Source organism: Ambystoma mexicanum, chromosome 8, assembly GCF_040938575.1.
Source record: "Ambystoma mexicanum isolate Mex_15411 chromosome 8, UKY_AmexF1_1, whole genome shotgun sequence".
Lineage (NCBI taxonomy): Eukaryota > Metazoa > Chordata > Amphibia > Caudata > Ambystomatidae > Ambystoma > Ambystoma mexicanum.
In genome coordinates, this window is record NC_090929.1 from 1,382,700,564 (window position 1) to 1,382,713,104 (window position 12,541).

General features: G+C 46.7%; 1 protein-coding gene across 1 annotated transcript in view; it reads right to left on the reverse strand.

Annotated features, from left to right (window-relative positions):
* Positions 1 to 12,541, reverse strand: part of EDRF1 (erythroid differentiation regulatory factor 1) — a 1,702,580-nt gene that overhangs the window by 984,043 nt on the left and 705,996 nt on the right. The window lies entirely within an intron of this gene.

Below are 12,541 nucleotides of genomic sequence, written 5' to 3' on the forward strand. Positions count from 1 at the left end.
GATATGGCATGTATAACACGCCGATACACAAGTGTTTCAAGGTGTGACAAGGCAAAGGGAGGGGAAACAGAGGGAAGACAGACAACGATCCTACTAGGCCAAGTGGCATTGAGATCGCACAAGTGCAGGGGAGGGGGGAAAAGGGGAAAGTGCGGGGGGGAAGGCGGCGAGACCGGAGAAGGTTGCAAGGAGGGAAACACCCTTGATCTGTGAAGACTGGTACTTTCATGTACCTTGGAAAGTAAGAAACCGAAGATCAGGAACTAAGGCTGATCAAACCTGCACAGTGTTTCGGAGGTACCCGGGGCTCTCCCGCTTTGATCACCAAAGCATGGAGGAGCGATGGTTGCTGTGGTACTGTCCTTGGCTCCTAAAACAAAGCGCCATCCGAAAAGAAAGCACAGCCAGTGAATTGGAGAGACTGATAACAACAAACCAGCTTGTGTTTTGAACCAAGGTTGCAAGCGGCAACATTGTATAAAGAGAACAGTGTGTGAAGCGTTTGGGATAAGCAATGCGAATACAATCGAAAGCTAAAAGAAATAGATGAACTTTGTAACTGAACTTTGGGAAACCAAGAAAAGCTACCATAGACAGAGTGGTCCGGCACCAGGTGTGTGCTCTTTCGAAAGTCTCTGTTAGGTATCCAACTGATGCTGAGTGGAAGTGAAATATTGAGATCGAAGTGCTCATGCAATGGGTCAAGCCAAACCCTGTGCACATTCGAAAGTTTGATAATTTCAAGTAAATCCAAATTGGTCCGAGCCTGGCTGAGGCAGACTAATTGAACCTTGTTTGAAGAGGATCTGAGCCCAGCAAAGGGGAATCCAATGTTGATCTTTTATTTTTGCTTACGAAAAGGATCTGAGCCTGGCAGAGTGGGATCCAGGGTGAAGACCCAAGATTAATATTGTAGAGAACATTCATGTGTGGTTTGGCTAGAGCACCCTGACATATTTTTTTGTGAGCACTTTGTTCTTTTTCATGAACATTACTCCACATTATTTTGTAACTCAGTGCTAAGGATTGGCAATAGGTGTTTTAGCATAGGCCCTTTTAATTTGACAAGACTCCACTGGGACTGCATTATTATTATTTGATGGTCGTAGCTTGCTCCCATCTGTAGATTTAGGTTCAGATATACATTTGTCACATCCTTGCAAAAGTTCAATAAACACCTTTTAACTGTGGTCACTTGTGTCTGTCTTACTATTACCACCAAACGTTCCTTACAGTGGTGATTTCCAAAATTGCATAAGATTTTCTTAGAGGTTCAAATTGCAGTTAGTATGCATTGTGCAATATGTTTAAATTAAAAATGGCTTTACTTTAAAAAAAAGGCTTCACAATACTATTTAGTTGTAGGATCAAGAACAAGCAAGCTCAAAGAGGAGGACCTTTGAGCTTGAGTTCCCAACAACTGCCCCTTTTTCCCTTAGATCATGTGGTATGCCTGCCTTTTGGAAGGAGCTGGGCAGAATGGATCACGGTTAGAAGGCCTTATAAGATTCGAGATTGTAGCCAGCGACAGAGGCTTCAAATCCTGCCTGAAAGGAGGACTAGTACAAGTAACTAAGAGCTAAGCCAGTGGGTTTACAAGTTAAACAGTTTTTCGCAGCCTTAGAGGGAGGGCCCTAAACAGGTTTGGCATGCGGAAAAAGTGCAGGCAAAGTGCCAGTAATTCTGTTGCAGCCACTTTTCCCGCACCACCAAACTACAGGTTTGCCGGTGGCGGTTGCCTGATTTACCTCCAGCAAAGAGCTGGAGGTAAATTAGGTCCCCAGTGGCAAAAAAATCTGGTATTACCGGCACCGAGTATCCCATGAGACTCCATGGAATGGGGATTTAATGCCCTTCCCGCCACCTGTAGTATCCTGGTAATTCCAGGATATCATGCAGCGTGAACGTAATAAAGTTTGCTGGTATTCCAGCAGATTTACTGCTGGAATACCGGCAAACACCTAATGACCCCCATAGTGAAAATGTATTAAATATGTATTTTCTTTTTAAACATACACTTACTGGTAACGTATTGCACTTTTAATAGTACCCGTTATTATCACTCCAATTGTATTCTTTAACAAAAATAAATAAAACATTTAACTAAAAGAAAAAAAGTCAACATATGAAAACTTTTGGTAAAAAAGGAGAGGCGAGTATAGAGCACTGCTTTGTCCTAGTGACATAATGATAATGATTTCTTATTTATATAGCGCTTACCCCTTTTCATAGAAGCTATATACATACAATAACCACCCAACCGGAGCAAGTAGTCATTTATCAACCTCGGATGGATGAAAAGCTGAGTTGGCCTTGCCAGGATTCAAAACTGCAACCTGCAGATCACAACATCCAGCGCTCAACCCGCTGAGCTATAGTCATCCAAGACTTAAGTTTTGAAAAGGATTACAGGCCAGAGCTGCTCAAACAACAGTAACGTCTTAAATAAGAGAATGCCTGTTAAGTACAATTTTTCATTTCTATGCCAAATCACCTTCACATGTGAGACACCCAGCACTTTTTGCTCGACTTGCAGATTTTTTCTATTTTCCTGAGTGAATAGGAACCTTTTTCCCCACTCACCCTTTCGTTTACCCTTTTTATGGGTTTCATTTTCTGACTCTCCATAATTTTCTTTTTGGAATTCTACGTTCCTATATCTTTTTGGGCATCTACATTTTATTATTGCAGCACAGAGCACTTTATGTGCAGTGTGGCTGGGGAGCCGCTTGGGCTTCCCTTTTTATTTTCTCTTGGGTTCCTTATGTGAGCTACTGTTCCCAATGGTACAATATTTTTTGCCTTTCTACAAACCCCACTGGGAGATCAGCACGCCCCACCTTATGTGGAGTGCTGTAGATACATAGTAATCCCTTTCTCACCTTTGCTGTAACTTTTCTGTTATTGTTCATTACTTACCTTGCAGAACACGTTCTCAAAGGTACAATGGTAGAGAGAGATATTTGTATCCGCTCAAAATTTTATATTGTGAGACCAGCACACACCAGAGTGCCGGGGAGTGGCAGGGGGCTGGGGGGAGTGTTAAACTGTATCCCCTTTCTCACTGCTTCTGTTACAGTGACAAGCTTATAATTATGGCTGGTGGCAGTGGACGTATAATAATGGCTGGGGGCAGTGGACGTGTTCTGCCGACTTTTGTGTAATTTCTTTCGCAGGCAGTCATTACAGCCACAGTAATGCACAGAAGGGTCAACATTCATCTAGAATGGTGGCTTCTTGTTTTCACCATTTCTTGTGTGCCTGTTCTTTCTTGGTCCTTCTTCTACCGTCCTGGGTGAGGGAGGTCCTGGTTTGATTTTGTCTTTGGCGGGAATACATTGAGGAGCCCACTGAGGCGCCAGAGTGTCTTTGAAGACAGGAAGTGAGGGAGGAAGCAGAACCTCTGTAGTCGTTTGTCTTCTGGCATACCTGTTGGAACCAGTAAACTGGGAGGCTGGCTGTCCTAGGACAGCCACCCCCCACAGTTTGAATGTAGAATGTGTGCTAAATGGGGGGGTCCTGGATAAATATCCTGGATCTGGAAGCTGAAGAAAGACGACCACTGGAGCTCCATCCGATGATGAAGAAGTGGAGAAGACTGCTGTAGCTACTTCCAGCCACCGGAGATGCCTGCTGTGTAACCGCTGCCTTTGCTGACCCCATCTACCTTGTAACAGACTCTGCCCCATAGACTGGTGGGACCAATCAGTATTAAGACTACCTGCATTTTGAGCCATAACACCTTTCTGTGCGCAAACTGCCAATACACTGGGACTCAGAGCCTGAGTGCTGTGCATGGTCTTCCGAAGAATGGATTTCACTGAAACTTTGGTGGACTCTTGCTGGACCTCCAGAAGCAAGATTCCACTCATTAAAGTACCCTGACAGGAGTGCTGGACAGAGATAGAGAGGTGAATTGATCAGATGACAACCATCCATCATCTGGTACTTTGAAAAGGACGCCAAAACCACAAAGCCACAAGAAGCAATGGAGAATCCTTTGTTAGGGCCTTTCCTGTCGACTGCTGCTGCAAGTTTGCATTCAGTGTCCTTTCTTTCATCACTACGACCAAGAATCCAGAGACCAGATCCTGTGCTCCTGCATTGTGAAGCCATCTGCATGCAAGCTCTTCTTCGCTGCTGAGGTACTGTGTAGCTTGGGGTAATTCTAAAGTCTTGTGTCGCTCCTGTGTGTCTAGGGTGGTGATTCAAGTGTTTGGGAGTTTGCCCATATTGTTCGCCCAGGCCTAACGCTGAAACGCATGAAGAGAGCCTTCTACAAAGTCCCTGAACACTTCATCTAACCCCTGCCTACAGTTGGCTCCTGGAACTCCAGTGTCCCCCTTCTGCCTCTGAGAACACTCATGCCCTAGAATAGGAAAGGACTTCTAAAGTATAAGGACTCTGTAAAACACATATAATAAGTGTTGCAAAGTACTTACTCCTATGTGTTAGTGTTAGCAGAATAAGTTACAAAGTGTTACACAGTTCTTACTTACCTTTGGATTAATTACTGCCATTCTGTAAAGTATACACAGATATTTACTTGCCTTTGGATTGTGTTCAACTCTTCTAAAAAGTAATGTTGGTGTGCTTATATATTCCTAAAACAGAATAATTATAATGGTTTTTACTCATCTTGAATAGCTTGCTGCCATTCTACATATGTAACACTGGGTTTTACTTACCTAGAACCGATGATTACCCTTCTCAAAAGTATTACAACGTTCTTACTTACCTTAGAATTGTGTTCTACTATTCTGAAAAGTGATGTTGGTATAAATACATATTTTTGAAGTAGAACAAGTGGAGGAGTGTATTAGCAATGGGGTGTACTTACCTTGAATTGCTTACTGCCATTCGAAATGTGTAATACTGAGTTCTTTGAAGTGCATACGACCATTCAAAAAAGTAACTGACAAGTTATTGCTTACCTTAGAATTGTGTGCCACTATTCTGAAAAGTAATGTTGGTATAACTATTTTATTCCTGAAACTGAATAAGTAACATAGGTTACTACCAATAGGGTCTGCTTACATTGAATTGCCTTGGGCCATTCTAAAAGTCTACTACTGAGGTTGTACTCACTTTGAACTGCATACTGCTAATCTAAACAGGGGTTCTGCTTTGGTTTTCTTACCATAAGTATTGTGTTGGTGTTTATATTGACGTCTAATAGTACTTATCTTTCTGAAAAATAAGCTGCAGAGTATTAGTTTGTTTTTCGAAACTCGAAAATGGGCGTCGACACAGGGCGTGCCAGTAATACTATCCCTAGTGTGACGTCCCCTGTACCCATGATCCCTCACGCATCTAGGACCCTCAGATTGTGTTTTTTTCTGACATGAGGTAGCATGAGTAGTAGCGTGAGTACAGATAGTCCAAGCAGATAGAAGGTAGAAGGGTAAGACTACAAGCATCCATGCGCCTTCTCTCAGAGGGGAGGAAGGGAGGGTTGCATGTGAATCTAAGCAGATACAAGCATCAGAAATACGATTACGGTGAGTAATGTATCCCTTCTGAGGCTTGTGGAATCTGCTTAGATCACATGCTGTGCATAGATTAGCGAGTAGTACCTGAAGAAGGAGGTGGGATGTGAGAAGGCTCATGAGCAAATAAATGTCTTAGAACCGCTTGTCCCACTTGTGTATCTGTCTTGGAATGAGTGTCAATGCAGTAGTGCTGAGTAAAAGTGTGAATAGAGCTCCAGGTAGCTGCTTTGCAAATGGAGTCAAGGGGTACATTTGCAATAAAAGCCAGGGTGGCCCCAATGCCTCTTGTGGAGTGGGCCCTAGGTGTGAAAGGCAGAGTCTTTTCAGAAAGTGAGTAACACAGTTGGATACAGTTAACAATCCACTTAGAGATGGCACTTTTAGAGACGCGATCCCCCTCTCTGCCTGTGGCTACGGAGACAAACAGCTGATCTGTTTTCCTTAGCGGTCTGGTCTTGTTTACATAGTAGAGGACCGCCCTACGCACATCTAGTGTGTGTAGTTTCACCTCAGCCGAGCTTTTGGGGACTTAGAAGAAAGCCGGAAGCTCAATGGACTGGTTTAAATGGAATTTAGAAATAAACTTAGGTGAGAACCTAGGGTGTGTACGTAAAACCAGTTTATCTTTATGGACAGTAAAGAAGGGATCTTGCACTGACAGAGCCTGAATTTCACTGACCCTTCTTATAGAGGTAATAGCTACTAAGAAGGCAGTTTTAGAAGTCAGGTGTTTGAGACTGCTCTCATCATGGGCTCGAATGGGGGGCCCATGAGCTTAGATAGCACCACATTAAGGTCCCATCCTGGAGGTGGGTTAGAAATAGGAGGGTGAAGTCTCTTTACTCCTTCCATGAAGGCCTTAACTATAGTGGAAGGAGTGCAATCAACTGGGTTGACTTGCTTACTCTGGCACCAGATTACGAATCTCTTCCATTTGTCAAAGTAGCAGTGCCTCGTGTTGGGCTTCCTAGCCTCTTTTAGGATGTCCATACACCTCTGTGGTAATTTGAGATTTCCAAACTCTATGACCTCAGGAGCCATGCTGCCAGGTTCATTGAGTTGGGTTGAGGGTGCACTGTTTGACCTTGGTGCTGGGACAATAGGACGTACCAGCTCGGAAATCTGATGGGTTCGCACACCGCCATGCTGCGTAAGTGTGGGAACTAAGGTTGTCTCGCTCACATGGGAGCAACCAGGACGAGCGTCATCGATTCTCTGTTCATCTTGTTGACCACCTTCCTGATTATAAGAGTTGTTGAAAAGCGTACGCAAACATCCCTGACCAGTTCATCCACAGGGCGTTCCCCTGGGAGTCTGGTTGGGGGAACCTGGATGCAAATCCTGGGCATTGTCTGTTTTCGATTATGGCGAATAGGTCTATAGTGGGGAAACCCACTGAGAGAAGATATCTTCTACGACTTCTCTGTGTAGACACCACTCGTGTTCCTCTGGGAGGGGGTCTCTGCTCAGAGCATCCGCTAGGGAATTGAGATCCCCTGGAACATGTTGTGATGACAGGAAGATGTTCCGTCTGAGTGCCCATATCCAGATTTTCTGGGCAAGCTTGGACAGATTTGGCGAGCGAGTCCCTCCTTGTTTGTTCAGGGAGAACATGGCTGTAGTGCTGTCCGTCCGGATTTGCACTGACAGGTTTAAAAGCTAGGGTTCGAAAGCTTGAAGCGCTCTGAATACTGCCAGAAGCTCTAGCAGGTTGATGTGATTCTTGGCCACTGCGTGAGACCAGAGACCCTGAGCTGTGTGGTGGAGATGGTGAGCTCCCCACCCCGTCAGCCATGCATCGGTTGTGACTACCGCCTGTATCTCGGGATCGCAAAAGGGTTTCCCCTTGGACAGATTCTCTCTTGTCCACCAGAGAAGGCTTTGTACCAGTGTTGGTGAAACGACCACTAGATCGTCCCACTGACCACTTGCCTGAGACCACTGTTTCGCCAACCATTGCTGCATGGGACGCATGCGCAGGCGCGCGTGGGGGACCAGGTAAATTCATGACGGCATCATGCCCAGCAAATGCATTGCTTTGCGTACCGTTATCTGGCGACCGGACTGGTATTGCGGAATTTGCAGCAGTATATTACGAATTCTTTCCTCTGAAGGAAAGGTCGCCAGAAGGAAAGGTCAACCCCTCTTGACTATCTAGGATAGCTCCTAAGAATTGTTTGGATGTGCTTGGCACTAGACTTGACTTTTTCTCGTTTATTGAGAAGCCCAATTCGAAGAGGAGGTCGATAGTCCTTTGAATGTTTGTTCTGCAAATTACTGGGGTTTCCCCCGTGATGAGCCAGTCGTCCAGGTAAGAGTACACCGGGATTGCCTCCCTGCGTAGGTGTGCTGCCGCCACCGCCAGTACCTTGGTGAATACCCTTGGGGCCGAAGCTATCCCGAAGGGCAGTACCTTGAACTGGTAGTGCCGACTGTCCACCTTGAAGCGCAAGTATTTTCTGTGCGCTGGGAACATGGAAATATGAAAATAGGCATCTTTCATGTCCAATGTTGCCATGTAATCCCCCTTTTTTTAGGAGGGGGATTACCTCTTGGTGAGTTGTCATGCGAAACTTTTGGGGCTTGACATACTTGTTGGCAAGCCGTAAGTCCAATATTGGGCGCATTGTCAATTTTTTTTTTTGGGCACAAGGAAGTAAGTTGAATAAATACCCTTGTTTACCTGGTGTCCCGGGACGAGTTCTATCGCGTCCTTTGCTAGCAGATTGACAATCTATTCTAGGAGGATCTTCTGGTGTTCCAAAGAATGTATTTTTTGTCGTGGAGGATGGTCTCTGGGACGCTCTAGTAGTTCTATACATTACCCCGCAGATACTGTTGAGAGCACCCATCTGTCTGATGTGATCCCTTCCCAAGCTTGGATGAAGTTGGAAATGCGTCCCCCTACTGGGGTTGCGCGAGAAGGGACCCTGAACGGAGCATCACTGTTTCGGTGGAGGCGTGCCGCCTCCTTTATCGGGGCTGCCTCTACCTCTACCACGCCCTCTCTTATTACCCCTGCCGTAACCCTGGGTAGACTGCTGTTTATTATTGTTCCACTGTGTGCCATGCCCCTGGGAATAGTTAGAACCTCTCTGGGAATTTTGGCCGCATGGGCGACGAAAATTGCCATTCCCTCTCTGATTCGGGGGGTTAGTGGTTACCTGGTCTAGGGATTTGAGTGTTTCATACTCGTCCTTAGCATTCTTTAGTGCGTCCTCGACCGCCTTACCAAACAACAGATCCGGCTCCACCGGTTTGTCCAATAATGACGCTTGTGTTTCAGCCTTGAAACCAGACTGGCGTAGCCAAGCGTGTCTCTTAATAACAGTTCCTTCTGCTATTAATCTGCCGGCGTTATCCACGGCATCAAAGGTTGCCTTTAAAATGCAACCGGACACGGCTCTTCCCTCCGCTGAAACTCGTGCCAATTGGCTCTTTAAGGGTTCTGGTGAGGAGTCTATGAGTGCCGCGACCTCTTCCCACTGATGGCAGTTGTAGCTGGCCAACAGGGTGGTGGAGTTGGGAATCCTTGCCTGGTAGGCGGAAGTGGAGGCCACTTTCCTGCCTAACCCGTACAGTTTTTTGCTCTCCTTGTCGGGAGGAGCCTCGGACGATAAGGGTGTTCCAGCCCTCTTACAGGTGTTAGTAACAACCAGGGAGTCCGGCTTCAGATGCCCCCTTATATATAGTGGGTCTGATTGGGCCACCTTGAAAAGTTTTTCAATCCTAGGGTTCACTGCTCTGGTGAGGTTAGGATTGAGGAGTGACGGGTCTATTCTTCTTTGAATAGATTTTAGGATAGGGATGGCCTGAGCAACAGGCCTCCTCTCCCCCACTAACTCTTCTGCAAAGTCTCTTTCCTCCTGGGCACCCTGGGTGTCAATGTGGAAATGTTCGGCTGCTCGAGACATCACTTCATTCAGGAGCGGCTGATTGTCGACAGGGGAGTCGGTAACCGGGGCCTCTCTTTCTACTGGGGAGTCTACCCTGTAGGGGTCTTCCTCCTCCTCATCTTGATCCTCATCATCCCCATATTAGCCTGTCCCAGTTTGTTCCTCCACCATGCCTAAATCTGGATCCTCAACAAAGGATGTCTCTCCCTGGTAATGAGAGTAGGGCTGGACGTAGAAGGGGTCTGAAGACCCTGTTGGTGTCTCAAAGTGGGACCTTGTACTTGGAGGTATAGGATCCTTAGAGCCAGAGGGTGCTGACCCGTCGGGAGTATAAGCAAGAAAGTGCTCTGGGTTTTGTGCATAAAAATCTGCCAAAGATGACATTCTTGACATTACCCTATCTATGTCAACAATGGTCCATTCTCTGGAACTGGGAATGACCCTTTCTGGGAGTTTTTCAAATTTATCCTGACTAGACTTGGTAGCCTGTGCAGGGATTTTGGTGTTATCAGAAGACCTGGACTAGTCTTTCTGTTTTTGAGGAGTGGAGTGTTCTACGGGCTTGGAAGTGGGTAGAGACTGCTTCCTTTGTTTCCCTCCCTCCCCGTGACTGGAGGAGTGTTTCCTGTGTGTTTTAGGGCCCTCTGAGCTTTTCGACGCCTGGCGTCGAGGTTCGGGGGTCTTGACCCTATCCTTCGAGCGTGGAGGTAGGGGTTCGGGATCTGTAGTAATTAGGTCTGCGGGTGCCGACTCTTGGAGTGCGGCCTGAGGGTGGAAGTCGGCTTCGTCTTCTGACGATCGAACTTCCGTGACCTTAGGGAGCGAGGCACTCTTGGCAATAGTGGATGTTTGCCTGGCGTCGTGCGGCGATCGAGAGCACCCAGAGGACGCCGATTCGGACAGTTCTCTACGTGCCTCTTTCCGAGAACTCGACGTGCGTGTCGAGTCTCGGTTGGACTTTATGTGCTTTGTGGAGGTGTCATGGGAAGCGCTCGTGTCGCCGGGGGTGTTCCCCATAGCCGGCCTGCCGGTCGACCTTCAGAGATCGAGGACTTGCGGTAGGCTGTCTTTCGACGCCATAAAGCCCTCGCTGTCCGAAAGTACGGCGTCGCTGCCATCACTGAAGGCGCCCTCCGCTGCCATGGCCTCTTGACGCCTGGCATGGTGGGCCCAACGCTTGATTGAACGGTCCTTAAGTGTTTTAGGCTTAAACCTACTACAGGCTCTGCAATTTGCCTCGGGGTGGTCCCTCGGCAAGCAGAGGTTGCACGTGGCGTGCCTGTCGACCCAAGGGTATTTGCGATTGCACTTGGGGCAGAATTGGAAAGGGGTACCCTCCATATGCACCTCGTGGCAGCGGACTGGTAAATGTAGGAATATATAAGTGTATCTATATATTACAAGAGTGTAGAGTATGACCACACCCCACTCTCCCTACTTGCAGGGCTGAGGCCAGCGGCCCAGGCCGAGACGGAAGCCTCGAGGCCCAAATCTGTCATGCAGTCGACGGTCGAAATCCTCTCCGATCCGGCGTAGAGTGTAGAAATTCGGCCAAAATTATGGCTTAGGCCAGGGAACTCCGCGAAATGCTTCCGACCAGTATGGCGGAAAAAAACAATCTGAGGGTCCTAGACGCGTGAGGGATCATGGGTACAGGGGACGTCACACTAGGGATAGTATTACTGGCACGCCCTGTGTCGACGCCCATTTTCGAGTTTCGAAAAACAAACTGTAATACTCCGCAGCTTCCACTAGATGTCGGCCTATGCACAGCATGTGATCTAAGCAGATTCCACAAGCCTCAGAAATATGACAATGCATTACTTACCGTAAAAGCATTTCTGATGGTTGTATCTGCTTAGATTCACATGCTGTGCATAGGTCCGACATCCAGTGGTCACTGCAGAGCATTGCATTTTGTTTTTCGTAGTCGAAAAGGGGACGTCGACAAGGCGTGTCTGTAAACACTATCCCTATAGTGACGTGTGTTGTACCCACAATCCCTCACGCGTCGAGGTCTCTCTGTTTGTATTTTTCTGCCCTGAGGGAGCCTTCTAGACGTGAGTGAGTACAGAAAAGAGAGATATATATAAAAAGATGTCTATGTTCCTTCCATCCGAGCGGGGAGGAAGGGTGGGCGCATGTGAATCTAAGCAGATACAACCATCAGAAATGCTTTTACGGTAAGTAATGCATTGTCTTCTGATGTTTGTTAATCTGCTTAGAATCACATTCTGTGCATAGACTAGCGAGCAGTACCCGGAGTTGGCGGTGGGTTATGAGAAGGAACAGTAGAGAAAAGATGTCTTAATACTGCCTGTCCCACCTGGGAATCAGATCTAGAGTGTGCATCTAGACAGTAGTGTTTTGTAAAGGTGTGCACAGAACTCCAGGTAGCCGCTTTGCAGATGGACTCAAGGGGAACATTTGCAATGAACGCTATGGAAGCCCCAGTGCCTCGAGTGGAATGTGCTCTTGGCTTGAAGGGTAGTTCTCTCTTAGCAAGAGTGTAACAGAGAGTGATGCATTGAACAATCCATCTAGATATAGTGGACTTTGAAACTGCATCTCCTTCTCTTCCTGCTGCCACAGAGACAAAGAACTGATTAGTCTTTCTCAGTGGTCTGGTTCTTTCCATGTAGAACATGACAGCTCTGCGTACATCTAGTGTATGCAGACTTTTTTCTCCCAAGCTGGAAGGGTTTTGAAAGAACGTTGGTAGTTCTATAGACTGGTTTACATGAAATTTCGAGATGAATTTTGGTGCAAACCTTGGGTGTGTGCGTAGAACCACCTTATCCTTGTGAACTGTTACGAAGGGGTCTAGTACAGAAAGAGCCTGTAGTTCACTTACTCTTCTAATGGAGGTGATAGCTATTAGGAAAGCAGTCTTAAGAGTGAGGTATTTAAGAGTTGCCTTGTGCATGGGTTCGAAAGGAGTGCCCATGAGTCTAGAAAGTACCACGTTTAAGTCCCATCCGGGAGCTGGGTTAGCTATCGGAGGGTGTATTCTCTTTACCCCCTCCATGAAGGCCTTGATAACTGGTATCTTCCACCACAACACTTTAAGTTGGGAAGTGGTGTATGCAGAAAGTGCCGCTAGGTGGACTTTAATGGAATTAAACACTAGACCTGAATCCAGTAAATGGGTCA